Genomic DNA, 27,929 nt, shown 5'->3' with positions numbered 1-27,929 from the left:
CCCACTAATTCAAGATCAAATCCAAGATTCTCCACTATGTGTGCTTAGGTGTCATGAGGCATGTAAAGCATGAAGGACATGCACAAAGTGTGACTATATGTTGTGGCAATGGGGTGTAGCAAGCAAATGCTCACCTCCCCCTTAGGCTGGTCCAAATTTAATTGGATTGGGCTTCTCCCAATTAAATTAAATTTCTCTCCCAACACACACATCAAATAGTACCTTCAATGCATGTGAAATTATAAAACTACCCCTAATACAAAAACTAGTCTAAGTGCCCTAAAATACAAGGGCTGAAAAGTCTTACATTACTAGGGTACCTAAACTTATGGGGTACCCTCCCTACACAATGGAGCCCTAAATACAAGGCCCAAAAACAATGAAACCCTAATCTAATATGTACAAAGATAAAGTGGACTCATACTTAGCCCATGGGCCCAAAATCTACCCTAAGGCTCATGAGAACCCTAGGGCCTTCTCTTACATCTCTGGCCCAATCTTCTTGGAATTGCATTAGCTATTTACTTCAAATTCTTTAAAATGTGAACCGGTTCCTTCGTTACCTGATTGAAACAACTTGTTCGAGCAAACATTTGCATGAGGGACATAAGATTTTTTTTCTAAGAAAAACTATAAGGCCTCTAGACTTGACTTACAATCATACTTATACTTTGTTTCTCCTTTTCTTGAACATCAATTTCTTGAATTTTTTGAAAACTCTTTCGAAACTCTAAAGCTTTGAAAGCTTTAGCAGCGGACCTGTCAAACATGGTGTTATAACGAGGACATAACATAACCTCTTTCCCAGCTTTCTGTTTCTTCGACATAAATTTGACCAATGATTCCCCTGTAGGTGGAAAAATTGACTCTTCTTCCTTTTTGAACTCTTTCAAGGTTTGATTGACCTCCTTTTCAAATAGAGGAGTGTAGATGCAATTGGCTTTGATGTTTTGATGATGATCATGATGATGTGTTGCAATTGATGCAAATGGGCTTTTCAAGATTAAAATTGAAGACAATACTTCAAGATTACAAGTCACAACATCAAGATGATCACTAGAATATTAGGAAGGGAATTCCTAATTGAATTAGCAAAGGTTTGGCCAAGTGATTTATATTAAAAAGTGTTTCTCAAAGGTTTTATTCTCTGGTAATCGATTACCAGAGGATGTAATCGATTACCAGTGGCCAAATACGTTTTATAACAGCTACAAAAATTTGAATTCGAAATTTTAGACTGTGTAATCGATTACACAATTTTGGTAATCGATTACCAGCAGTTAGTAAACGTTTTAATTCAAATTTTAAAAGCTGTAATCGATTACACAATTACTGTAATCGATTACCAGACAGGATTTTCAGAAAAATAATTTCAAGAGTCACAACTTTTCAAAGGCTTTACTCATGACCACCAATGGTCTATATATATGTGACTTAAACACGAAATTGCTGAGAGATTTTTCAGAAAAACAAAGTGTTTATCCTCTCAAAGAGCAAATTCATTTTATCCTCTTAAGAATTCCTTGGCCAATTCAATTGCAATTCATTAAGGAATTATTTGAGTGCTCAATCTGTAAAATCCATCTCTTTCTAGAGAGATTTGTTCCTCTTCTTCTTCTCATTCTCTAAGGGATTAAGAGACTGTGAGTCTCTTGTTGTAAAGGATCTCTAAACACAAAGGAAGGATTGTCCTTGTGTGTTTAGAACTTGTAAAAGGAATTTACAAGATAGTGGAACTCTCAAGCGGGTTGCTTGGGGACTGGACGTAGGCACAAGGGTGTGGCCGAACCAGTATAAAACTGAGTTTGCATTTTCTCTTCCCTTAATCTCCTTTATTTATTATTGCTTTATATTCATATTCAAGTTGCTTCATTTGAATTAATATTTAAGAAGATTGTCATTAAGGGAATTCATAACTTGAGTAAAAAGTGAAATAGATTTTTAATTAGGGGAAACAGTTTGGGATATCTTAATTCAACCCCCCCTTCTTAAGATATCTGAGGCCACTTGTCTAACAAGTGGTATCAGAGCTTCATTCTTGTACAAAGTTTAGAAGCTTCAAGAAAAAGATGGCCTCAGCAAATTCCTTATTTCCAGAAGGGAATTCTATCAATAGACCTCCAATCTTTAATGGAGAGGGTTACCACTACTGGAAAACCCGAATGCAAATTTTTATCGAGGCAATAGATCTAAATATCTGGGAAGCCATAGAAATAGGGCCTTATATACCCACCACAGTAGAAAGAGTTTCAATAGATGGTAGTTCATCAAGTGAAAGCATAACCATAGAAAAACCTAGAGATAGATGGTCTAAAGAGGATAGAAAACGAGTACAATACAACCTAAAAGCCAAAAACATAATAACATCTGCCCTAGGAATGGATGAATATTTCAGAGTTTCAAATTGTAAGAGTGCTAAGGAAATGTGGGACACTCTTCGATTAACACATGAAGGAAATACAGATGTTAAAAGATCTAGGATAAATGCACTAACTCATGAGTATGAATTATTTAGAATGAATGCCAATGAAAATATTCAGAGTATGCAAAAGAGATTTACACATATAGTAAATCATCTAGCAGCCTTAGGCAAAGAATTTCAAAATGAAGATCTTATAAACAAGGTGCTAAGATGTTTAAGTAGAGAATGGCAACCCAAAGTAACGGCTATTTCTGAATCAAGAGATTTGTCTAACATGTCTCTTGCCACTTTATTTGGTAAGTTGCAGGAACACGAGATGGAACTATTGAGATTGCACCAAAATGAAGAAAATGACAAGAAAAAGAAAGGAATTGCTCTTAAAGCATCATCCTCAATTCAAGAAGAAAGTGATCAGGATAATGATGCAGATGATGATGATGATCTAAGTCTCTTTGTAAAAAGATTCAACAAATTTCTTAAAGTAAGAGGAAATCAGAGGCGACCAAATTTTAAATCAAAGAGAAGGACAGAAAATTCATCCTCTACTCTAAAATGATTTGAATGCAATCAACCTGGACATCTGAGGGTTGATTGTCCCATCTTCAAGAAAAAGATGGAAAAATCTGAAAAGAAAAATCTTAGTGAGAAGAAACTAAAGAAATCATACATCACATGGGATGAAAATGATTTGGAATCCTCTGAAGATTCTGAAAATGAAGAGATAAATCTTTGCCTTATGGCAAAAAGTTACGAAAGTGATGAAGAGGTAACATCTTCAAACAACTTATCTATTTCTTTTGATGAATTGCAAGATGCATTTGCTGATTTGCATAAAGAATCAATTAAACTTGCAAAATTAGTTTCATCATCAAAGAAAACAATTTCAATTTTAGAAAATGAAATTTCAAAATTAAACAAAGAATTAGATCTTTTTAGAAATGAAGTCTCAATCTCTAAAACAAATGAAAAAGTTAATATCTCCACTATTAATGACAAGAAAATAACAGATTCTTGTAGTTGTTGTGATAAATATGTAAAAGAAATTAAAGAGTTAAAAAATTCACTTGCAAAATTTTCATATAGTAGAAATAATTTGGATGTTATATTAAGTAAACAAAGATATGTGTCTAATAAAAATGGACTAGGGTATAAATCTGAAAAATTACAAAAGGTTCATAAAAACTTTTCCACTTCCACACAAAAATGTAATTCTAATTCTATCACTTGTTTTTACTGTGGAAGAAGAGGACATGGCATATCAACTTGCTACTTCAAGAAAAATTACAGTAACATTAAAATGATATGGGTCCCAAAAGGATCCTCAGTTTATACTAACATGCAAGGACCCAATAAAATTTGGGTACCTAAGTCAAAAACTTGATTATGCAGGTATCTTTGAGAAAGAAGTGGTACATAGATAGCGGATGCTCAAAACATATGACTGGAGATGCATCAAATTTTACACACATATCTCCAAAGAAAAGCGGGCATGTAACATATGGTGACAACAACAAAGGTAGAATTCTTGGAGTGGGTAAAATAGGTACAAATTCTTCAAACTCCATTGAAAATGTTCTACTTGTTGAAGGCCTTAAGCACAGCCTGCTTAGCGTTAGTCAACTATGTGACAAAGGCTATCTAGTATCATTTGATTCTCAGAAATGTCTTATAGAACATAAGCATGACATTAATATAAAGCATGTAGGACATAGAGTCAATAATGTTTACATGATAGACTTAAGCATAAAACAAGAAAACAATCATTGCTTTCTTAGTAAAGATGATGATCCATGGTTATGGTATAAAAGAATTGCTCACATAAACATGGATCACTTAAATAAATTAATTTCAAAAGATTTAGTAGTTGGTTTGCCTAAATTGAAATTTGAAAAAGATAAACTATGCGATGCATGTCAAAAGAGCAAACAAACAAGAGTCTCATTCAAATCTAAAAATGTTGTTTCAACCACTCGACCATTACAGTTATTGCATATGGATCTATTTGGTCCATCTAGAACCATGAGTTTTGGAGGAAATTACTATGCTTTAGTTATAGTTGATGATTTCTCTAGATATACTTGGACATTATTTATTACACATAAAAGTGATTCATTCCAAGCATTTAGGAAACTTGCTAAAGTCATACAAAACAAGAAAAATCTCAAGATTGCATCCATTAGAAGTGATCATGGGGGTGAATTTGAAAATAAAGATTTTGAATTATTTTGTGATGAACATGGTATTGAACATAATTTTTCTGCACCAAGAACCCCTCAACAAAATGGAGTTGTTGAGAGGAAAAATAGGTCATTGGAAGAAATTGCAAGAACTTTATTAAATGATACTTCTCTTCCAAAGTATTTTTGGGCTGAAGCTGTCAATACTGCATGTTACATCATGAATAGAGCCTTGATAAGACCTATTTTAAAGAAAACCCCATATGAGTTATTTAATGGTAGAAAACCTAATATTTCTCATCTACATGTTTTTGGTTGCAAGTGCTTTGTACTTAATAATGGTAAAGATAATCTAGGAAAATTCGATGCAAAATCTGATGAAGGCATTTTTCTTGGATATTCTTTACAAAGCAAAGCATATAGAATATATAATAAGAGAACTATGAATATAGAGGAATCCATTCATGTTACCTTTGATGAATCTAATGCTATATTGTCAAGAAAGAATATGCTAGATGACATTGCAGATTCTTTAGAACATATGAACATTCATGAACAAGATTCCAAAGGAAATGACAAAGGAAACAATGAAGGTCCTCCAGAAGAAGTCAAATCCAATGATGCACTCCCAAGAGAATGGAAAACTTCAAGAGATCATCCCCTCGACAACATTATTGGTGATATCTCAAAAGGGGTAACAACTAGACACTCTCTTAAAGATTTATGCAATAATATGGCTTTTGTATCCATGATTGAACCTAAAAATATAAAAGAAGCCATAATAGATGATAATTGGATCATTGCTATGCAAGAAGAATTAAACCAATTTGAAAGAAATAATGTGTGGAAATTAGTAGAAAAACCTGAAAATTATCCTATCATAGGAACAAAATGGGTTTTTAGAAATAAATTAGATGAACATGGTATAATTATTAGAAATAAAGCCAGGTTAGTAGCAAAAGGGTATAATCAAGAAGAAGGAATAGACTATGAAGAAACATATGCTCCTGTTGCAAGATTAGAAGCCATTAGAATGCTATTGGCATATGCATCCATAATGAATTTTAAACTTTATCAAATGGATGTTAAGAGTGCCTTTCTAAATGGCTTAATTCAAGAAGAGGTATATGTTGAACAACCCCCTGGTTTTGAAATTCATGATAAACCAAACCATGTTTATAAATTACAAAAGGCTCTTTATGGTTTGAAACAAGCCCCTAGGGCATGGTATGAACGATTAAGCAATTTTCTTCTAGAAAAAGATTTCTCCAGAGGTAAAGTGGATACCACATTGTTCATAAAGAGAAAGCATAATGATATTTTGTTGGTTCAAATATATGTTGATGATATAATTTTTGGATCCACTAATGATTCATTGTGCAAGGAGTTTTCCCTTGATATGCAAAGTGAATTTGAAATGTCAATGATGGGAGAACTAAAGTACTTTCTGGGATTACAAATCAAGCAAACTCAAGAAGGTATATTCATCAATCAATCCAAATACTGCAAGGAATTGATCAAAAGATTTGGGATGGATAGTGCAAAACACATGTCTACACCGATGAGCACTAATTGTTACTTAGATAAAGATGAATCTGGTCAGTCTATAGACATAAAACAATATCGAGGTATGATCGGATCTCTTCTTTATTTATCTGCTAGTAGACCTGATATTATGTTTAGTGTATGCATGTGTGCTAGGTTTCAATCCAACCCCAAACAATCACATTTAAGTGCAGTAAAGAGAATCATGAGATATCTATTAGGAACAATCAATTTAGGATTATGGTATCCTAAGAATTCAACATGTAACTTAATAGGATATTCTGATTCTGATTTTGCCGGATCTAAAACTGATAGAAAAAGTACAAGTGGAACTTGTCAATTTATTGGATCGGCTCTTGTCTCATGGCATAGTAAGAAACAAAACAGTGTGGCTTTATCTACTGCTGAAGCGGAGTATATCTCTGCCGGTAGTTGTTGTGCACAAATTTTATGGATGAAGCAACAATTATCTGACTATGGCATCATTCTTGATCGCATACCTATTAAGTGTGATAATACTAGTGCCATAAATCTATCCAAAAACCCAGTTCAACATTCAAGAACTAAACATATAGAGATTAGACACCACTTTCTTAGAGATCATGTCCTAAAGGGAGATTGTGTATTAGAATTTGTTGATACTAAGAATCAACTTGCTGATATTTTCACTAAACCTCTCCCCAAGGAAGTGTTCTTCTCTATTAGAAGAGAATTAGGTCTCTTAGATGTAAGAGATTTAGAAAAATAGGGATTGATTGGTTGATTGATTGGTTGATTGATTGGTTGATTTACTTTTACCTTTTGATTGTAGATTATTTTGTTTGATCTTGTTTGAATTCTTGTTTTTATGATAGAATTTAAGATTTCTTGTGTATATAGTAATTGAATGATTGAATTTAGTGTATTAGTAGTGAAAATTAGTCATATAGGATGTATTTGAGCATAAATATAGATATTCTCTTAGAAACTAGCCTAGGATAGGCTCTGGTAATCGATTACCAACCAGTGTAATCGATTACACATGAACAGGCAGCCTGTAATCGATTACAACATCCTGTAATCGATTACCAGAAGGCTTATTGGGCCTGTAATCGATTACCAATACCTGTAATCGATTACAATGCGTCATCTTCTATAAATACTCACGAAATCAGAGCTGCTGCGCAGCCAAAGCTTCCTCCACGTTTTCCTCCATACCTAGAACTTCAAACCTTCGATTCTCACTCAATTCTTCACCAAATCACGTCCCGTAAAGCCCAATCTTCCTCTTTTTCACTCCTCTTTCACTTCAACCGATCAAAATCCAGAAAAACTTCATCAAATGGCAGAGTCATCAAAGAAGAGAAAGGGATCATCCTCCACCGCTACCGCTGCTGCCCATCGCCGTCACGGCCCATCCGGAGCACCCACAGCACCTATTCCTCCTTCTTTGTCATCTCCAAGATCATCAACACTGTTTTCATCCGATGATCAACGTCTACGGTACCTTTCTCAGTTTTCTTCTAGAATAATCTTAGACCCTAAGTACCTAGACGTAGAGTTCTTTAATGATGAAACGTTTGATTGCTATCAAGTGTTTCAAAATTCTGGTCTTGTTGATTTCATGTCATTTAAATTGCCATATTATCCTGAACTTGTAAAGGTCTTCTACTGCAATTTAAAAATTCAGGATGGTATTATTATGTCTGAGGTGCATGGTACTTCTATGGTCATTGATCAGTCACTTTTCTTTTCTTTGACTCATTTACCCAGTCAAGGTGCACCTTTTGAGGGCACCATTGTTGATGACTGGAAATTCGATTATTCGAGTCATGATGCTCGTCGCATGGTCTGCAATGATCAAGCTGAAATGACCGGTAGATTGTTGGCCGGGTCATTAACTTTTGATAATCGCATCATGCATTATATCATTGTTAGAATTTTGCTTCCTCGGTCTTCAAATTTAGCACAAGCCTCTGAGGAGGATTTGATTCTTATGTGGGCTTTTCTAACCGGTCGTCAGATCGACTGGGCCCATTTGGTTCGGTACCGAATGCATAAGGCATTACGGGCCAATGCACCTCTTCCTTATCCACATTTGATTACTCTGTTTTTGCGTCATTTTCAAATTCCGCTTGATGATGAACCCTTTGTTCAAGTCAAGCGTTCCTTTGCCATTGGTGTTGGTGCAGTGACCTCCTTTGGGTATCGTAAAGATCGGAATGGACAATGGCTGAAGAACGATGCACTCCCTCCTCAAGATGAACGTACTCCTTCACCTCCTCCTCAACGTGAAGATTCCGCACTCATGAATGAAGTCCTCTCCGAATTACGGGGTCTTCGTTCTTATGTTGGTGACCGCTTCGACTCGTTAGATTCACGCTTTGCCGGTATGGACATTCGCCTTACACAGCTTGAAGAGGATGTCGGATACATTCGTCAGAGTTTTGATCTTCCTCCACCACCTCCATCTTCTTAGATTTTAGTTTCTGACTATATGTCTTTTTATAAGCCGTGTATTTTGGCTTTTAGTTTCTTAGAATTTACATTATTATGCTAAGTACTTTGCTTATTTATCTTTTGGTTTTTTAAATTTTAGTCTTGGATATTTTGTGGTTGTTGACATTTTATGTTATTTGAATTCTAGTTTGATTATTTCTTGTTTGTGAGTTTGGATTATTGTGTTTAAAACTCTGATATTTATATCTTGCAACTCCATTATTATATCTGTGTTGATTTCCGAGTTCTTTGGCTTTTTGATGTTGCCAAAGGGGGAGAAAAGGTTGTTGTTTAACAAACTTAGAAATCAAGTGATCATGTATTCCGAAATATAGGGGGAGTAAACGAATGCACATTTTATCTATATACAATTGTTTGTTGCTTGCTTGAATCTTGATTTCAGGTATTGTATTGTCATCATCAAAAAGGGGGAGATTGTAGATGCAATTGGCTTTGATGTTTTGATGATGATCATGATGATGTGTTGCAATTGATGCAAATGGGCTTTTCAAGATTAAAATTCAAGACAATACTTCAAGATTACAAGTCACAACATCAAGATGATCACTAGAATATTAGGAAGGGAATTCCTAATTGAATTAGCAAAGGTTTGGCCAAGTGATTTATATTAAAAAGTGTTTCTCAAAGGTTTTACTCTCTGGTAATCGATTACCAGATGATGTAATCGATTACCAGTGGCCAAATACGTTTTATAACAGCTACAAAAATTTGAATTCGAAATTTTAGACTGTGTAATCGATTACACAATTTTGGTAATCGATTACCAGTAGTTAGTAAACGTTTTAATTCAAATTTTAAAAGCTGTAATCGATTACACAATTACTGTAATCGATTACCAGACAGGATTTTCAGAAAAATAATTTCAAGAGTCACAACTTTTCAAAGGCTTTACTCATGACCACCAATGGTCTATATATATGTGACTTAAACACGAAATTGCTGAGAGATTTTTCAGAACAACAAAGTGTTTATCCTCTCAAAGAGAAAATTCATTTTATCCTCTTAAGAATTCCTTGGCCAATTCAATTGCAATTCATTAAGGAATTATTTGAGTGCTCAATCTGTAAAATCCATCTCTTTCTAGAGAGATTTGTTCCTCTTCTTCTTCTCATTCTCTAAGGGATTAAGAGACTGTGAGTCTCTTGTTGTAAAGGATCTCTAAACACAAAGGAAGGATTGTCCTTGTGTGTTTAGAACTTGTAAAAGGAATTTACAAGATAGTGGAACTCTCAAGCGGGTTTCTTGGGGACTGGACGTAGGCACAAGGGTGTGGCTGAACCAGTATAAAACTGAGTTTGCATTTTCTCTTCCCTTAATCTCCTTTATTTATTATTGCTTTATATTCATATTCAAGTTGCTTCATTTGAATTAATATTTAAGAAGATTGTCATTAAGGGAATTCATAACTTGAGTAAAAAGTGAAATAGATTTTTAATTAGGGGAAACAGTTTGGGATATCTTAATTCAATCCCCCCTTCTTAAGATATATGAGGCCACTTGTCTAACAAGGAGTGCTCACTTTTGGTGTTCTTATTGAAGCACCCATCATCATGATTTGCATGGGTTTGATATAATTAGCATGGATGTGGAATGGATCAGTATCCACCTTCATTGGTTTCTCTTCGAATTGCAATCTTCCTTCGTCAATTGTCTTTTGGACCATACATCTGAAACGTAAACAACTATTAGTCCAATCTCCCAAAACATTTTGGAATTTGCAATATCTCTTTCCTTTTCTTTGTTCAAAAGTAGGAATTTTATGATCATCACTAAGGGTAATTTGTTTATATTTCAATAACACATTAAATATGTTATCTGTCTTAGTAACATCAAAACTATATTTCGAGTTAGGAAATTTCTATTATTCCTCCAATTTTAACATTTGACAAGTATAAGGGGATCTAGGTTGTAATTCTTCCACACATATTTCATCTTCTTGATTAACATCTAAATCTTGAAAATTTATAGAATTATCATCATCTCTATATGTTTCCACGTATGCTACTTTCTCTCTTATACTTTTATCAAATCTTTTGTTCCTTTCTTTCTCATATTCTATTTTCTCTATTCTTCTTACCCTATTTGCTAATTGTGCCATATCCTTAACTCATTGATTTACCAATTTCTTTCAAAATGAAAAATCTAAACCTACAACAGTCATTGTAACTAGTTCATGTTCAGGAATTTGAGTATAACATCTAGATTTCATTTGTCGAAATATGTTTAAATAATCTTCAATTATTTCACTATTGAAACCTTTAGTAGTTCCTAAATCTATGGCACTGACCATAGCCTTTACTCTAAAGAAATGTTCATGGAACACCCTTTCAAGTTGTACCCAAGTATATATCGAATTTGGTAGTAACATAGTGAACCAAGTAAAAGCATTTTTCGTTAACGAACTAGGAAAACATTTATTTTTAAGAAATTCGTCTATGACTAAATCACCACATTCTATTTGAAAATGAGATACATGTTCTACTGTAGACTTTTCTAATTCACCCGCAAATTTCAAAAATTTAGGCACCTTATAACCCCTTAGCAACTCAGATTGTAAAATATAATCAATGAAGGCAGAAACGAAAAAAGGTGGTTGTGCATCTCATATTTCGAAACCATGCCTATTTAAGGCATGTTCAATCATTTGATTAATCTGAGGATTTTGAATTGATTCAAAGCCTAAATCTCTGTTTGGGCCATTTTGTCCTCAAAGTATTTGATTTTATTGCATGTTAGCTAGAACTTCATTTGCATTCTAATTTCTATTCACCAAAATTGGGTTTGGTTGTTCTCTATCATTCACTAACCATGCTGGGATATTAACTTCATTTTCAAGACTATTATTATTAATAGGTTTTTCTTGCATTGGTATTTCCTAAATTATATGTCTATTCAGAGGTTGGTTTCTAGGAATAGCTAAAGCATATCCTATTCGAGTTAGGATACCATTCATCTGTTGATAACATTCATTGGTAGTTCTCAAGAAAGGATTTAAAATTGAGGCCATGTGGTTCGTCAGAGTATTAACCATATCATGATTACTACGGTCTATTTGTTGTTTAAAAATTGCTAATGTTTTGTTAGAAGCACTTATAGACACCATGCTGCTATCTATTGTTATCATATCTTCGATAGGAACTCTCTTGTTTCTAAATTGGTCGGCATCATAAGAATGGCTATTGCCCCCAAGTTTTAGATGCCTATTGGTTCACCTACTTACCACAATAGGTGGTATTGTATTTTGACTTTGAGGCATTAGTAGACTCAATTATGGCATGTTCATTTTGTTAGACAATGGTGGCATACCTAATAAACATCAAATTTGCCGAATTTTCATATTCACTTTATGACGTTTATTTGGCATTTTAGTTAACTTTAGACCTTGTTTTGAATGTAGTGAGATAAAGGAGAGATCCTATCATTGCTCTATATTGGGTGTTGTCCACCTTCTTTGATTCCTCGTCCAAGCTAAGATATGTGATTGGATGCATTGGGGTTTTCATTTCTTTTGCATCGTTCATACTAAATTTCTTCATGAGTTTTTTCATATACTTAGTTTGATGAATGCATATGCCTTTGCTTGTTTGCTTGATTTGTAATCCAAGGACAAATTTATGTTCTACCATCATACTCATTTCAAACTCAGTCTACACCAACTTAGAAAAATCTTCTCATAGAGTTTCATTAGTAGCACCAAATATAATATCATCAACATATAGTTGCACTAAAATGAAATGAGGGTCATAGTTTTTGCATAACAGAGTTGTGCCTACTTTTCCTCTTTCAAAAGCATTTCCCAACATAAATGAACTAAGTTTTCATACCAAGCCCAAAGAGCTTGTTCTAGTCTATACAAAACTTTGCTAAGTTAAAAAAACATGATAAGGAAAATGTAAGGGCAAATATCACAAGAAAGGGGGTTGAATTGTGATTTTAGACTATTTTAAAAACCTTTTCGCAATCAAACTAAGTTTTCGTCTGAAGAAGAAACTTTTGTAAAAATAGATAACAAATCTTTTGAAAAACACAATTAGACGATGTGATGGAAGCTTGCTTGAGGGGCTTCTATGGAGGCTGGATCTTTGAGCTTCAATGAGGTCCTTTAATGGTGATTTTCCACCATGGAGATGCAGCGGAAGACAAAGGAGAAGAGGTGAGAGGAGGCGTTATCCACTAGGGAATAAGCCATGGAAGAAGGAGCTTCACCACCAAGATGAGCCTTGGATAAGAAGCTTGGAAGGATGCTTCAATGGAGGAAAAGAAAGAGGGAGAGAAAGAGAGAGGGGGGAGCACGAAATTGAAGGAATAAAAGAGGGAGAGAAGTGGAACTTTGAAGTATGTCTCACAAGACTCTCATTCATCAAAGTTACAACAAGTGTTACACATGCTTTTATTTATAGACTAGAAAACTTCCTTGAGAAGCTTCTTTGAGAAAACTTCCTTGAGAAGCTAGAGCTTAGCTACACACACCCCTCTCATAACTAAGCTCACCTCCTTGAGAAGCTTCCTTAAGAAGATTCCTAAAGAAGCTAGAGCTTAGCTACACACACCTTTCTAATAGCTAAGCTCACCTCCTTGAGATGAGAAGCTAGAGCTTAGCTACACCCCCCCTATAATAGCTAAGCTCACCCCTATGCCAAAAAAACATGAAAAAAACAAAAAAAGTCGTTGCTACAAAGACTACTCAAAATGCCCCAAAATACAAGGCTAAAACCCTATACTACTTGAATGCCCAAAATACAAGGCCCAAACGAAGGAAAAACCTATTCTAATATTTACAAAGATAAGCGGGCTCATACTTGGTCCATGGGCTCGAAATCTACCCTAAGGCTCATGAGAAAAATTGCCTAAAATTATTACACACAAATGGAAGTTTGGTAACCTATTGGAGGCTCCTAACACACTTCCAATGAAAGGCCTTTTTGTTACAAAACTTGAAAGCAATGAAGGTAAGTAAATTGCAAATTAAAAAATTACAACACGGTCCTCAATTTTGGTGGTTGTTCTCTCTTTGGTGATTCACTCAATTTGGATCGCTTCTTAGTCCAATAGCTCTTAAGGTGGTTGGCCCCTTTCTTCTTCACTCAAATTCTTCAAGGGATGGCACCAATCCTCCTTCCAATTCCCTATATGGCAACCCACAAACATGGAAACAAAGAGACAAGCAATAACCAAAGACCAAAAAAAATGAAATGAAAGCTAAACCAATGGATTTTTAACAAGACAATTTTTCAAGGATTATTCAACAATTAAAGCAATGAAAATGACATAGAAGCAAGCTAGGACTCAAAGAGAAACTTAGAATGGCTCTAGAGTAGAGTAAAAAAAACTATAAAAATAAGAGACTCAACAAACCTCTAGCTTTGACACTTGTTTTCACATTAATTTTAAATTGAAATTTAGGAACTAAGATTGGTATAAGATAGGAACCAATTATAGAATAAATTTTGAGCCAAAACAACAAACACACTTCCCTTTCACTTTTTTTTTCTAGATACTGATTTTTCTGCCAACTTGTGTGATTTTTAGTTTTTTTTTCCTTTTATCCAAATCACTTGGTTCTTTATTTATAAATTTTTTACAGATGTCTAGAAAATTCAGTAAAAATTTCAGCTCAAAATTCGAAGTAACCAATTCTCAGTAAATTTTACAAGTTTGTATGTCCAAGCTGCCAGCACCAGCGATTTTGTTTTTTAAGCATGGTATATTGATTGCCTTGGGCTTACTTTCAACCTTCCTATGTATGTTGAACTCACTAGGATTGTTTACCACAGTTTTAGGAGTTCAATATTCACTTAGGATCAACATTTCAGCCAGCAATTCAATCACCAAAACTCAAATTCACAATAGACACAATCATAAGGAAACCTAAAAGTTCAAGAAAAGGTTCACAATCAAAGACTCTCTAAGAATTTTGCATGAACATGTTAAGGACTAATTAACATGAAAGATTTGACTCAAATCAAATAATAGGCTAAAATAATTTCATACACTCATGAGCAAATGAGTTAGACAAAGAAACAAGAAAATAAAATTCAGCACAACATAAGAAATCTCACGTGACAAGTTTCATGACTAGACATGACTTCTATGACAAAACTACAATAGGTGAACAAGTCACTCTAGATTTTTGAGGTTTTCTTCTACTTTAATATTTTTTTAAGAATTTTATGGTTTAGGTTTCAGCCACAAAAAATAACAAGACAAAACTCAAAGGAACCTAAACTCAACACAATTCATGGTTCAAGAATAAGAGCAAGAAATTTGAACCATAGAAAATAAAATCTAGCTTCTATAGCAAGTTTAATCGGTGAAAACTCTAAAGAATCATGTTAACAACATTTAGAACAAGAAATTTGAGGGGATACATGGAGAAAAAATGAAGAAAAAACAATGGAAGAGAAGGTAAAGCAAAAAATTAATGGAGGTTTAAGGAGCACCTACTTGAACCTCTTGTGCTCTGATTACCACTTGATGGAAGCTTGCTTGTGGGGCTTCTATGGAGGCTGGATCTTTGAGCTTCAATGAGGTCCTTTAATGGTGATTTTCCACCATGGAGATGCAGCGGAAGACAAAGGAGAAGAGGTGAGAGGAGGCGTCATCCACTAGGGAATAAGCCATGGAAGAAGGAGCTTCACGACCAAGATGAGCCTTGGATAAGAAGCTTGGAAGGATGCTTCAATGGAGGAAAAGAAAGAGGGAGAGAAAGAGAGAGGGGGGGAGCACGAAATTGAAGGAATAAAAGAGGGAGAGAAGTGGAACTTTGAAGTATGTCTCACAAGACTCTCATTCATCAAAGTTACAACAAGTGTTACACATGCTTTTATTTATAGACTAGGTAGCTTCCTTGAGAATCTTTCTTGAGAAAACTTCCTTGAGAAGCTTCTTTGAGAAAACTTCCTTGAGAAGCTAGAGCTTAGCTACACACACCCCTCTCATAACTAAGCTCACCTCCTTGAGAAGCTTCCTTAAGAAGATTCCTAAAGAAGCTAGAGCTTAGCTACACACACCTTTCTAATAGCTAAGCTCACCTCCTTGAGATGAGAAGCTAGAGCTTAGCTACACACCCCCTATAATAGCTAAGCTCACCCCTATGCCAAAAAAATATGAAAAAAACAAAAAAAGTCATTGCTACAAAGACTACTCAAAATGCCCCGAAATACAAGGCTAAAACCCTATACTACTAGAATGGCCAAAATACAAGGCCCAAACGAAGGAAAAACCTATTCTAATATTTACAAAGATAAGCGGGCTCATACTTGGTTCATGGGCTCGAAATCTACCCTAAGGCTCATGAGAACCCTAGGGCCTTCCCTTGGATCTTTGGCCCAATCTACTTGGAGTCTTCTATCCAATGCCCTTGCGGGGTAGGATTGCATCACGATGGAAAACAAACACATTAAGCACAAAATGTTTTCAAATGTCTAAATTTTTTTCCAAACCCTAGGTTAGTTGAAAGCCAAAGGAAAGTAAGTAAATATCAAATACAAAGTTATACTAGTTTGTCTCTACCCCTGAGACTATGTCCAGTTCTTGGCAAATCACCAAGTTTCAATAACTTTTCACAAGTTACAAGTATTGTGTCACGACTAGTTTTGGTTCTACAAATCAAGCTCTACCCCAAACTTGATTAACACATAGTATTCTTTGTCTTACTAACGTGCCATTATTTTCTCCTATTTCTTAATCCTTTTTGCACCATTTTAAGTACTGATTAATCTTAATTGTCAAATTAATTAGGCAGTTTTATTATTTAGGCCCATTCAACTAATTTGATGTTTTTAATCTAATTTCAGGAATTAAGGAAGCATTGGACTTGAATCCAGAATTGGGCTTGGACTTGAAGATGGCAGACTATTTTATTCTACAAAATTTTATCTTATCTAGACTTTATCTTATCTAGATATTATTTAGATTTGATCTCATCTAGATATTAATTCATCTAGATCTTATCTTATCTTATCTAGATTTTATTTTATTTTATTTATGGGCTTGGATTTAAAATAGATTTGTAAGCTTTGGGGCTGGAAAAAATATATAACAACACCAAGGTTCTAGTTTAGGGCCTCTCTTCTCTTTCTCATTTTTTTCGTTTTTGCAATTCCAGTTTTGACTTTTCGTTTTAGCAATAAAATTTCGTTCTTCAATCTATAATTTCGTTCTCTATTGATTAATGGAAGGCTAAGTCCCCAACGTTGTTTTCTCTTGAGGATCAAGCACAGTTCTCTTTGAGGTTTTATTATTACTGCTAAATTATGTTCAGTTTTTCCTCTTCACTAATTAATATGAATTTGTTGCTATTAATTCATGCATGCTTAGTGTTTGATTAATTGTCTCTGCGCTTAATTTACGTTCATGCTTAATGATCGTTTATGAGTAATTGGTGTATGTGTTACTTAATCACATAATGAATGTCTTATGTTAAATTTCGCTTAGTAATTTAATTTAGGGTTGGATTAAGTCGTTGAACTGAATAAGGATAAACTCTCGTAACCTAGGATAAGAGACTTGCTTGTGAATCATGGGGAAGCAACGTGTTTTAATTCTGATATTTTCTAATTCATATCTATTCGCTATTTAATTTACAAAAGCAAACAACCCACCCCCCATTCTTTACTATTTTCCTACTATTTGTTTTGAACATTTGGTGTATCGTTGCTCGTTGGGAAACGGCCTAGGATCACTTCCTAGTTACTGCATTTTAATGTTTATTTGATTCGGGTACGACCTCAATCAAATTTGGCGCCATTGTCGGGGAGCAATGCCCAAAGGTTCATAATAGCTAGTAATTCGTGTTTTAAGTTTAGTTGTTTTATGCTTATGTATGTTGTGTTCGTGTTGTGTTCGTGTTGCGTTAAGTGTTGTTTAGTGTCTTGCTATTTTGTTTAGTGTGGTGTTTTGTTTTAGTTTTTCTGTTCAGCGCTTCCCCTGTTTCAGTTTTTGTGTTTTGCTGTGAATAGTGCTTTGCGACGGATTTAGCGACCACTTTTGTTGAACTGGAAAACGGGATAGTAGTCGAAATCCCTTAGCGACAAATTTTAGAGACCACCCTTGCTGAATTAATTGGGATTTTTTGTTTTGGTAGCTATAGTTGTCATTTTTTGCTGAATTTTTTTGTGGTCACTTCTTTTGATCCATATTTTGTGGGAAAAATAGTTGGAGCCCTTAGTTTGGTCAGATTTGAAAGTTCCAAAAAAGTAACAAATTTGATTTTTGTCAAAACTTCAAACAGCCATAACTTTTCCTCCGGTTATCAGAATCACTATTATTATATATGTATTTGGGGTGGAAAATAATTTCCCATGCCGTGGCAGTTGCCATAAGCCGGCTGAGGACTCCTTCTTCCAAAAATTGCGATTCTGTCAAAAGTTTTTTATTTTCCAAGTATTATTTTCTTATTTTTCTTAACTTACCATTTTTAGCTTCTATAGTTAGACTTTGAATTTTTGTTTTAAATTTTTTGTGCTATCTTCTCATCATTTTATAAGGTTGCTCACAAAATTTCAAGTCATTTGGATATCATTTAATGGTAGCTGTAGTTCAAACCTACACTGTTACTTGCATAAGAAGGCAACTAGTTGTGCATGTTGAGTATAGTGTATGACAAGAGGCAATCCATCTGACTTACAATCCTTTGATCCTGAGATAGATAGGGCATTTCATTGATTAGTTAGACATCATTTAGTATCTTTTGAGCATCTTGAGCATTCTGTTATTGGTGATTTTGAACATTCTAAGATCATGGCACAACCTCCACCCCGTGAGAGGACTCTAAGGGAAATGGCTGCACCTGATTTCACCTACGAAAGCTTGTGCATCCAATACCCTGATGAGGATGTCCCATATGTTCTTAAAACTGGACTGATCCATTTACTTCCAAAGCTTCATGGCCTTGCAGGTGAAGACCCGCACAAACATCTAAAAGAATTCCATATTGTCTGCTCCACCATGAAACCCCCAGATGTCCAAGAGGATCACATATTTCTGAAGGCTTTTCCTCATTCTTTAGAGGGAGTGGCAAAGGACTGGCTTTATTACCTTGCTCCAAAGTCCATCACGAGCTGGGATGACCTCAAGAGAGTATTCTTAGAAAAAATTTTCCCTGCTTCCAGGACCTCGGTCATCATAAAAGATATTTCAGGAATTAGGCAACTCAGTGGAGAGAGCTTATATGAATACTGGGAGAGATTTAAAAAACTATGTGCCAGTTGCCCTCACCACCAGATTTCTGAGCATCCTCCAATATTTTTATGAAGGACTCAGTAACATGTAAAGAAGTATGATAGATGCTTCCAGTGGTGGAGCCCTTGGAAAAATGACCCCTGCTGAAGCCAAAAATTTAATTGAGAAGATGGCTTCAAACTCCCAGCAATTTAGTGCCAGAAGTGATGCTATTGTCATTAGAGGAGTGCATGAAGTAGCCACGAATTCATCTTCATCAGCCGAGACTAAGAAGCTTGTAGGTAAACTAGATGCCTTAGTTAACCTGGTAACCCAACTGGCCATGAATAAAAAATCTGCACTTGTCGCCAGACTCTGTGGTTTATGCTCATTTGTCGACCACCACACAGACCTTTGCCCTTCTATGCAACAATCTGAAGCAATTGAACAGCCTGAAGCTTATGCTGCAAACATCTACAACAGACCTTCTCAACCTCAGCAGCAAAATCAACCACAATAGAACAATTATGACCTCTCCAGCAACAGGTACAATCATGGGTGGAGGAATCATCCTAACCTTAGATGGTCGAATCCTTCACAACAGCCGCAACAACAACCTTATTTTCAAAATGTTGCTGGCCCAAGCAGACCATACGTTCGTCCACCAATCCAGCAGCAACAACAGCAACAGCCGCAGAAACAGCAAACAGTTGAGGCTCCTCCGTAACCTTCCCTTGAAGAACTTGTGAGGCAAATGACTATGCAAAACATGCAGTTTCAACAAGAGACCAGAGCTTCCATTCAGAGCTTAACTAATCAGATGGGACAATTGGCTACACAGTTAAATCAACAACAGTTCCAGAATTTTGACAAATTGCCTTCTCAATCTGTCCAGAATCCCAAAAATGTGAGTGCCATTTCATTGAGGTCGGGAAAGCAGTGTCAAGGACCTCAACAGTAGCAGCTTCCTCGTCTGCAAATGAACCTGCCCAACCTCACTCTGCTCAAGAACAAGATGATGACAAAAATTTAAAGAGTAATTTACCTAACAATTTCTATGCAGGTAAATCTTCCACTGGTAATTCTGATTTATAGAAGCAGCATATCCCTCTTCCATTCCCTCCAAGAGCAATTTCCAACAAAAAAATGGAAGAGATAGAGAAGGAGATATTGGAAACATTTAGAAAAGTAGAGGTAAACATACCTCTGCTGGATGCAATAAAGCAAATTCCAAGATATGCTAAATTTTTGAAAGAGTTGTGCACTAATAAGTGGAAGCTTAAAGGAAGTGAAAGAATTAGTATGAGCAGAAATGTCTCCGCATTGATTGGTAAATTTGTTCCCCAAATCCCTAAAAAATGTAAAGATCCAGGTACATTTAGCATACCTTGTATTATAGGGAACAGTAAGTTTGACAATGCCATGCTAGATTTAGGAGCTTCTGTTAGTGTTATGCCTCTGTCTATTTTTAATTCTCTATCTCTTGGTCCCTTGCAGTCAACTGATGTGGTAATTCATTTAGCTAATAGAAGTGTTGCCTATCCTGCTGGTTTCATAGAGGATGTCTTAGTTAGAGTTAGTGAACTGATTTTCCCTGTTGATTTTTATATTTTGAATATGGAGGAGGGATTTTCTAAAGGATTAGTTCCCATCATTCTAGGCAGACCATTTATGAAAACTACTAGAACTAAGATTGATGTGTATGCAGGCACACTATCTATGGAGTTTGGTGATATAACTGTTCATTTTAATATTCTTGATGCTATGAAACACCCATCTGAAGATTTTTCTGTATTTTGTGTTGAAATAATTGACCATATTGTTGATGAATACATGATTGATCTTCATTCTAATCTGCATGTCTGTCACTCTTCATGCATTGAATCTGAATTTATACTTGATCATATGTCTGAATTTGATGCTGAGAGTGAATCTGAATTTGATGCTGAGAGTGAATCTGAATTTGATATTGATTACATGTCTGATGTTTTACCTCTTGAGATTGATTTTATAAAGTCAAATAGAACTAACCATGTTTCAAGAAGTACACATACTTCTGACTTTCTTTATGAGATATAGGCTGAGAAACCATCTCTTTCTACCACTATCCAGTCGGCCACACCAGAATTGAAGCCTCTACCATCAAATTTAAAATATGTTTACTTGGATGATAGCAAAAGTTTTCTAGTAATTATATCTGCCTCCCTTGCCTGATGAGCAAGAGGAGAAGCTATTATCGGTTCTCAAGAAGCATAAGAAGGCTACAGGCTGGACCCTGGCGGACATTCCTGGTATTAGCCCATCCACATGTATGCATCGAATAAATTTAGAGGATAGGGCTAAACCAGTAAGACAGCCACAAAGAATACTCAACCCGGTGATTCTTGATGTAGTGAAGAAGGAGGAGTTGATTCCTACTCGGGTGCAGAACAGTTGGAGAGTCTGCATCAACTATAGGAGACTGAACCAGGTTACAAAAAAGGACCATTTTCCACTGCCATTCATTGACCAGATGCTTGAACGCCTGGTAGGTAAATCTCACTACTGTTTCCTTGATGGTTTTTCTGGTTATATGCAAATCACTATTGCTCTTGAGGATCAGGAAAAGACCACATTCACCTGCTCCTTCGGCACTTTTGCCTATAGGAGGATGCCTTTCGGCCTGGGCAATGCCCCTGGTACCTTCCAGTGGTGCATGATTAGTATTTTCAGTGATTTTTTAGAAAATTGCATAGAGGTGTTTATGGATGATTTCACTGTATATGGATCCTTTTTTTATATTTGTTTGGATAGTCTGGAAAAGGTTTTGAACAGATGCACTGAAACTAACCTTGTTCTAAATTTTGAAAAATGTCATTTTATGGTTGAGCAAGGTATAGTTTTAGGCCACAATATTTCGAATAAGGGCATTGAAGTAGATCCTGCAAAAATTTATGATATTCCACAATTGCCTTACCCCTCTTGCGTGCGAGAGGTGCGATCTTTTCTTGGTCATGCAGGATTCTACAGGCACTTTATAAGAGATTTTAGCAAAGTAGCCTTTCCACTATCCAACTTGTTGCAAAAGGAGGTGGAGTTTGACTTTAATGATAAATGCAAAGAGGCTTTTGATTGCCTCAAAAGAGCACTGACTACCACCCCCATCATCCAGGCACCCGACTGGACAATCCCTTTTGAGCTTATATGTGATGCCTCAAATTATGCATTGGGGGCTGTCCTTGCTCAGAAAATTGATAAATTACCTAGGGTGATATATTATGCTTCTAGGACTTTAGATGCTGCCCAAGCGAATTATACTACTACTGAGAAAGAGCTACTAGCCATAGTTTTTGCTCTTGAAAAATTTCATTCTTATTTGCTTGGTACTCGCATTATTGTTTATACTAACCATGCAGCTTTAAAGTACTTGTTAAAGAAGGCTGATTCAAAGCCTAGGTTGATCCGATGGATGCTCTAGCTCCAAGAATTTGACTTTTAGATCCGTGATAGAAGTGGAGCATAAAATTTAGTTGCTGATCATTTGAGTCGGATCGAACATGTGTCTGATGAGGACTCACCCATTCGGGATGATTTCCCGGATGATCATTTATATATATTGTATAGTATTTCTGATTCTCTTTCTACTCCCTGGTTTGCTAACATTGTCAACTATTTAGTTGCTTCTGTTTTTCCTCCCTTAGCATCTGAGGCTCTAAAAGATAAAATTAAAAGTGATGCTAAGCATTTTATTTGGGATGACCCCTACACTTGCAAATTGTGCAGTGATCAAGTCATTAGACGATGAATTCCAGATCATGAGACTGACTCAGTCCTGCAGTTATGTCATTCTTCCGCACCGGGAGGTCATCTGGGTGTTCAAAGGACAGCTCACAAAGTGCTTGACTGTGGCTTTTATTGGCCCACCATCTTTAAAGATGCGTGGAAGATTTGTAGCACTTGTGAGCAGTGTCAGAGAGCAGGAAGTGCACTTACATGGCGACAACAAATGCCTTAGCAACCTATGCAATTTTGTGAGGTGTTTGATGTCTGGGGTATAGATTTCATGGGCCCTTTTCCTGTATCTTTTGGTTATGTTTACATTCTCCTTGCAGTTGATTATGTTTCAAAATGGGTGGAAGCCAAGCCCACTAGAACTAATGATGCTAAGGTTATTGTAGATTTTGTCAGATCTAATCTGTTTTGCAGGTTTGGAGTACCTAAAGCAATCGTTAGTGATCAAGGAACCCATTTTTGCAACAAATCAATGCATGCCTTGCTTAAAAAGTATGGGGTTGTACATAGGGTATCCACACCATACCACCCCCAAACCAATGGACAGGCATAAATTTCTAACAGGGAGATCAAGAGAATTTTAGAGAAGATTGTGCAGCCAAGCAGGAAAGATTGGAGTACCAGGCTAGATGATGCTCTTTGGGCACATAGGACCGCCTACAAAGCACCTATAGGAATGTCTCCTTATCGGGTTATCTTTGGAAAGGCATGTCATCTTCCAGTTGAGATTGAGCACAAAGCATACTGGGCAGTGAAGACCTGCAACTTCTCTATGGATCAAGCTGGTGAGGAAAGAAAGTTGCAACTGAGTGAGTTAGATGAGATCCGCCTAGAAGCGTATGAGAATGCCAAGTTCTACAAAGAAAAGACCAAGAAGTTCCATGATAGCATGACAATTAAGAAGGACTTCATGGTTGGGCAAAAAGTGTTATTGTATAATTCTAAGCTCGGACTCATGAGTGGTAAGTTGAGGTCTAAGTGGATTGGTCCTTTTGTTGTTACTAATGTTTTTCCTTATGGTACAGTTGAGATCAAATGTGGCTCCACAAACAAGAGCTTCAAGGTCAGTGGACACCGACTTAAGTCATTCCTCACAAATCCTTCTTTAGTGGACGCAGTGGTGGAAGAGACTTCCTTATTCCACCCTACTCTTCCTCCACCATGACTTAGGGAGTTTTTCTTTTCCTATCTCCTTCTTTACTTTTATTACATTTGTCTGATTCTATTTGATGGTTTAATTGCTTTTAATCTTTTAATTGTGCTACATTGAGGACAATATGTTGTTTAAGTATAGGGGGAGTGTTCTTTGGTTTTGGTTTTGCTAGTTTTGTTAGTTTTGTTTGAGTTAAATTTGTTAGTTTTGTTAGTTTTGTTGGGTTTCTAGTTTAATATTTTAGGTCAATTTTGTTTGCATGTACAACTTTGCATATTTTTCTTTGAATTATAGGATATGTTCAAGAAATGGGTAATTGTTCTGAAAATAAAAGTCTCTTGACATTTTGTGATTTGAAATCCTTGTTTTTCCTCTACATGTCATGATAGTTTTGAAAGCTCAATTTGAAAGTGACAAGTTTACCTTTGTGAGAATTTGAGCCATCCATCATCATAATCTTTTGGTGTGTTTTGCCCCATTGATTGCTTGCACAATAGCCTTGGCGTGATTCTTGTTAATGCTTCCTAATTCACATGCATATTTGGAAATGATTTAGGCAATTTTGTTCTTATAAGCTTATAGCCAAATGGAACTACCTTGAATTAATTCCTTTGATAGCCCCTTGAGCCTATGTTCCCCTTTCTTTGTTTTGAAGCTCATTACAAGCCTTAAGTGAAAAACCATGATATCACCTTACCCTTAAGGAATTTTGGAGCTTTGGAATTGTTTTGGGAATAAGTGTGTGTGTGTGTGGGGGGGGGGGGGGGAGTATGTTTCATTGGAAGATATGATTTTTGGCCATGCTTAATGTTTTATTTTGGCCATGCTTGATGTATATATATATTTCCTAGTTCTTGCTTTAATCTTCAAATTCGTACTGTTTTAAAAAAAAAATCAATTGCTGCAAATTCTGCAAATTCGTATTGTTCAAAAAAAAAAAAAGAAGTGAAGTTGAATAAATGAGGTCTTGTTATGAGGACTTGATTTGGGAGCCTTGGTTGATTTTGTTGATATTAGAGGGTTTGGGTTTACTACTTATGCTTAATTTCCACTTATTCCCCATTGCTCCTCTATTCCTTTGGGATTTAGCTACTTATTCCATATTTTCCCTACCTTTTCCTTGGCCCCATTACAACCTTTAAAGACCTTTTGATCCTCATGTGCATGTGTTTGTCAAGTTGTTTGTCAATTTTAGAATTTTGCCAAGTCTATGTGGTGTTTGTTTTCATGGGTGCTTCGAGAGTAAATAGTAGCCTAGACACTTGAGAGATAAACTGTATATCTTGTGAGGCTTTATTACTTTTCATTCTTGAGCCGATTAACTATTTTGCCATGATTGGGTTGCTTGGATGATTTTCACGAATGTCTTGACTCTTTGGATCTCTTCATGTTAGATGTTACCCATTCCTTTCATTCCTTGATGTTCATTGAGAAATATGTAAATGTTTTTGTTTGTCTCTCTTTGATATCCTTGGATTTTGTTCTTTATTTCATTTTGCCCAAGAGTGCAAAAGGCTAAGTATGGGGGCTTTTGATGTGCCATTATTTTCTCCTATTTCTTAACCCTTTTTGCACCATTTTAAATACTGATTAGTCTTAATTGTCAAATTTATGAGGAAGTTTTATTAGTTGGGCCCATTCAGCTAATTTGATGTTGTCGCAACCTACCCTTCGGCGGGTGGGCGACGCGAGACTCAAGGAGCGTCTCCCAAGAAAGGAATACGCGCGGAGTCGCCACCAACGTTTATTTTAGGAAAACGTCGGAAAAACCAGAAAAGACGTGGTCTACGAACTTTAAGTGAAAGGTTCGAGAGTTGTATCTACGCACGGGGAAGGTATTAGCACCCTACGCGTCCGTCACAACGGACGACAGCCTTTAATCAAGTGTGCGAATATGATTGAATGAAAGGTCATTTAAGGCGTTGGACCATTAAACGATCTTTCGATTCTTTTGAAAGGAGAGAAAACATTAAGGCATTGGACCATTAATGATCTCTTGGTTTTTGAAAGAGGTAACAAAGCTACGTGTTGATTTTAGGCTTTTAGAAATCCACGTTTAACCAATAAAAGCGGAAAAGACCATTTCAAGGCGTTGGACCTTAAAAATGGCTTTTTAGGTGACGACAAAAGTTTGATTTATGAAATGATTTTAGCCTTAGTTTCACTTTGGTTATTAGTTAATTCGGTTAAGAAAGAAAAATCCCAAAGAAAAAACGTCCGATTGATTTTTTTGATTATTTTACTAAAAGATATTTTTTGATTATTATATTATTATTTTGCCTCGTTTTGGTTTTAAATGTTGTTACGGCATGACCGAATGGTCGGATTTCATTTTAACATAAATTAAAAGACGTTACAATTCAAATGATCGGTGGAAATTTATTTTATTTTTTGATTAGGCGAGAAAATGACTTAAATAAATGACTAAAGCACGTCAAAAAGGGGTACGGAAAGTAAATGAAATAAAAATAAAAGCATGCGAAACAAGTGGGGACCACTAAGGGTACATAGAATGAATTGTGTTGGATCGAGTGGCCTTAGAATAATTAAGAAGGGGGGGGTTGAATTAATTATTCCTCAAACCTTAACAATTAAAAATTACTCTTTTAAGGCTTTTACTTATGTTGTCAAGAGAATATGGAGTAGAAGAGAAACTTAACAAAAAGTAAAAGCGGAAATTAAATGCACAGCGGAAAGTAAAAGAGTAGGGAAGAAGGAAACAAACACACAAGGATTTTTATACTGGTTCAGCACAAACTCGTGCCTACCTCCAATCCCCAAGCGACCTGCGGTCCTTGTAATTTCTTTCAACCTTGTAAAAATCCTTTTACAAGCAAAGATCCACAAGGGATGTACCCTCCCTTGTTCTCTTTGAACCTAGTGGATATACCCTCCACTAGAACTGATCCACAAGAGATGTACCCTCTCTTGTTCTCAGTCAAACCCAAGTAGATGTACCCTCTACTTGTACCACAAAGGATGTACCCTCCAATGTGTTAAGACAAAGATCTCAGGCTGTTACACCTTTGATACTTTGTGAACGGGGATACAAAAGAATTCTCAGGCAGTTAAACCTTTGAACGCTTTTGTATTAGGGAATGGGAAGAATCAAAAGAATTCTCAGACTGTGTCATGTTGAATTCTTTGACAAGGGAGAAGGGAGACACAAAAGAATTCAGGCGGATAGTCCTTCCTTCTTTTGGAAAAGAGAGAAGAGAGTCACAAAAAGAATTCAGGCGGTTAGTCCTTGGCGAATTCTTTTTGGCAAAGGGAGAAGAGAATGAAAAGGATGAATAGCACAAGTTTTCAAGGTTTGGAAAACCAGAAAACTTCAGAAAGCTTTTGGTACAAAGAAGAAGAAGAAGTTCAAAGAGATTCAAGGCTTGTAAAGGATTGTTTGAATGAATTGGAAAAGTGTTCAAGATTGGAAAATGATTGATTCAAAATGCAAAACAAAGCCTTGCTTTTATAGACTCTTCATGTCTGGTCAAGAAGACCATTCGGAAGAGTTATAACTTTTAGAAAAACTTAAAACCCATTTGAAAAAGTCAAAACCTTTTTGAAGAGTTACATCTTTAGATTTTTCAGAAACAAACATTGGTAATGGATTACCAAATAAGTGTAATCGATTACACAAAGCTTTTGAGTGAAAGGATGTGACTCTTCATATTTAAATTTGAATTTCAATGTTCAAGGGCACTGGTAATCGATTACCAAAACATTGTAATCGATTACAGCCTTTTGAAAATATTTGGAACGTTATAAATTCAGTTTGAAAACTTTTTCAAACTCTTTTAGCTACTGGTAATCGATTACAACAATATGGTAATCGATTACCAGAGAGTAAAAACTCTTTGGTAAAGATTTTGTCAAAAACTCATGTGCTATTCAAAGTTTTGAAAAAACTTTTTAATACTTATCTTGATTGAGTCTTTTCTTCATTCTCGAATCTTGAGTCTTGAATCTTGATCTTGATTCTTGAGATCTTGAGTCTTGATTCTTGATTCTTGAATCTTGATCTTTGATTCTTGAGATCTTGAATCTTGAATCTTGATACTTGTTTGTGGGCTTTCTTCTTGAGTCTTGAATTCTTGATTCTTGAATCTTGATCTTGATCTTGATTCTCTTGAGATGTTCTTTAATTCACTTGAGCTTTTTGTTCATCATCTTTTGTTGTCATCAAAACACCTTTGAATCATTG

Source organism: Glycine soja, chromosome 5 (assembly GCF_004193775.1).
Source record: "Glycine soja cultivar W05 chromosome 5, ASM419377v2, whole genome shotgun sequence".
NCBI classification, from domain to species: Eukaryota; Viridiplantae; Streptophyta; class Magnoliopsida; order Fabales; family Fabaceae; genus Glycine; species Glycine soja.
This window is presented reverse-complemented; position numbering follows the sequence as displayed.